Genomic DNA, 3,500 nt, shown 5'->3' on the forward strand with positions numbered 1-3,500 from the left:
AAGTAGCTTCGTCGCTTCTGGGTGTATACACAACAGGTATGGTCCAAAAAAAGAGCGCTTGTATAACTTCTGATCCTCAGACAGCCAAAACTGAAGAACCTTCTTTCGTAATTTTTCCAGCTTTAGATTTTTCCTCAAGTAAGATATTCTCTTTAAGATACAGCACCACAGGGTCCATCCAGCTGGGTCCCACTTTGATCTGATGGACACGGACTACGTCTACATATCTTAGTAGAGGTACACAAATCTTCCACTAAAAGAGGTTAACTTTGTGCCGAAGACGTTGCCAATGTGGCTAAAAAGTCGGCATGAGTGTTCCTGTTTCTAGAGATTTGCACTAAAGTGAAAGATTCAAAATTTGATTGCAAACGTCTAACCTGACTCAAATATTCCTGCATTTTCGAGTCTTTGGCTTCTAACTCCCCTTCCACTTGGCCTACAACTAACCTTGAGTCCAAGAACATCTCCACGTTCTTCCCTCCCATTTTCTAAACTATATTCATCCCTATTAGTAGAGCTTCATACTCAGCTTCATTATTCGTGGCTGAAAAACTCATTCTCAAAGACTTTTCAACGAAAATCTTATCTGGAGATATTATAACCAGCCCTACTCCAGATCCTCTTTGATTTGTTGCACCATCCACGTACACCTTCCACGATAAAGATTCCTTTAGGGAAATCATGCCAACTGATTTTTCATCCATGTCCTATCTCTTCGTATGCTCTTCTAATGAGGGCTCAGCGAACTCGACTACCAAGTCAGCAAGGACTTGACCTTTCACAGAGGTACGTGGCATGTACTTTATATCAAAAGCCCCCCAAAATTGTTCCCTACTTGGCAACCCTTCTTGTATAATCAGCGTTCTGAAGTAAAGACCTAAGTGAGAGTTGGGTTAGGACCACAACTGTATGAGACTGGAAATAATGAGGAAGCTTCCGCGTGGCATGCACCACTGCCAAAATGGCATTTTCCAGCGGTAAGTAGCGAATCTCAGCTTTGTGCAACAATTTACTTACATAATAGACCGGCCTCTGAACACTGTTGTCAACCCTTATTAATACAAAGTTGACAGCATGAGAAACTACAGCGATATAGGCAAACAATACCTCATCTACCTCTGGCCTAGACATAATAGGTGGCCGAGAAAGATACTCTTTGAGTTGTTGAAAAGCCAAAGCACACTCCTCAGTCCATTCAAATCCTTTCCATTTATTCAGTAGCTGGAAGAAAGGCCTACATTTTTCTGCGAACCGAAGAATAAACCGATTTAAAGCAGCCATCATTCCTGTCAATCTTTGAACTTCCTTAGGATTACGAGGTGGCTGCAAACTGTTAATAGCCTTAACTTGATCAGGATTAACTTCGATTCCACTAAGTGTAACCATGAAGCCCAGAAATTTACCAAACCCCACGCCAAAAGAGCATTTGGAACCATTTAGACGTAACTTATACTTCCTTAGTGTCTCGAAGACATTTTCAAGATTCCCAACATGCTCAGATACCATTTTACTCTTTACCACCATGTCATCCACATAAACTTCAATGCTCTTTCCCAGCTGAGACTCAAACATCCTAGTCATCACCCTTTGATAAGTAGCCCCTACATTTTTCAAACCGAAAAGCATTACCTTATAATGATAGTTTCTAGTAGGAGTAACGAAGGCTGTTTTCTCTTGATCATCAAAAGCCAAAGGTATTTGGTGATAACCTTGAAAAGCATCTAGGAAACTCATTCGAGGATGCCTAGCCGCTGATCAATACGAGGCATGGGGAAAGGATCCTTGGGACACGCCTTGTTCAAATCAGTAAAGTCTACACACATGCGCCATTTGACATTCTTCTTCTTAATTACCATCGTATTAGCCAACCAATGAGGATAAAATACCTCCTTGATAGCTCCTGCTTTCTTGAACTTAATTACTTCTTCTTTGACAGCTTTAGAATGCTCTTTAGATGATCGCCAAGGTGGTTGCTTCCTTGGTACGACAGCGGGGTTGACATTCAAATGATTACAAATGAAGCTTGGATTGACCCCCGGGGCCTCATAAGCATTCCAAGCAAAGACATCAAGGTTTCCCTTAAGGAACTTCACCAATTCCTCCTTCTCCGGAGGAGGCAGCTGGGCGCCTATCTGAAAATACTTTTCTTTATCATTACCTATAGCAACTTGCTCTAAAGCTTCACACTCTGCTTCCACCGATAGATCTCCTGATAACACCGGATCCTTTAATTGCTACAAATCATGATCATCTAATGCCAATGACCCAACTCCAGGCTGATGTTTAATTGTAGCCACCATACATTGCCTCGCCATAGATTGACTTCCAATCAACTCTTCAACCCGGTCCCTGGATGGATATTTCACCTTCAAATGCAAAATGGAAGGGACAGCCCCCATGGCATGAAGCCAGGGTCTCACCACAATGGTCGTGTATAGAGAATATGCATCCACCGCTATGAAGTTGACCTCTACAACTTCTGACCCTGTTTGCACTGGCAACTTGACTTGTCCTATTAGTATAACCATCTTCCCATTGAAACCTACTAGAGGTGAATCATAACTAGTCAAATCTTCTGGTTTTTATCCTAAACCTCTATACAAGTCAGGATACATAATTTCTGCCTCACTACCCTGATCTACCATAACACGCCTCATGTCATACCCCCTATCCTGAGTGTGACCACCAAAGCATCATCATATGGCTATATAGTTCCAAACTTATCATTCTCCGAGAAACTCAATGCCAATTGTAGTGCAACCTTTGCTCTCTTCGGCCCATGATTAGAGTTCTCAGATAATGGCCAAGCCACAGTCAATACCCGAGAGGGACACGAATCCACCCTTCCAAGGGTCGCAAAAATGACATTAATGGTGCCCAACGAAGGCCTCGAAAAGGTGTTCCCCTGAGTACCTAAGCCTGTGTGACTGACTTGCCCATTGGGCTTATATAGGAATTGTTGCAACCTTCCCTCCTTAACCAATTGCTCCAAATGATACCACAAATTTCTGCAGTTCTCAGTGGTATGTCCGCGCTCCTAGTGGTACTAATAATGAAGATTCTGATTACGTCTTGTGGGGTCTCCATTCATCTTGTTAGGCCATTTGAAGTATGGTTTATTCTTGATTTTCTCTAGAATCAGATGAACTGGCTCTCGGAATAACGTGTTGGCCTGTGACACAATACCAACCCCAGTCTGCCTGGTGATGTCTCGCCGAGGACGATTATCATTGTATTTGTCTAACCTGAAGTCCCTCCTATCTTGAGAGACCACCTTCGCCTTTCCTTTACCTAATTGCTTGTCCTCCTCAACCTGCTTATATTTATCAATCTGGTCCATAAGCTGGCGCACACTACTAACTGGTTTCCCAGTTAATGACTTCCTCAAACCATGCTCAGCGGGTAAGCCGACCTTGAAAGTTCTAATGGCTACATCATCAAAATCTCCATCAATCTCATTGAACATCTCCCAATATCTATCTATGTACGTTTTTAAGGTT

Source organism: Castanea sativa, chromosome 6, assembly GCF_040712315.1.
Source record: "Castanea sativa cultivar Marrone di Chiusa Pesio chromosome 6, ASM4071231v1".
NCBI classification, from domain to species: domain Eukaryota; kingdom Viridiplantae; phylum Streptophyta; class Magnoliopsida; order Fagales; family Fagaceae; genus Castanea; species Castanea sativa.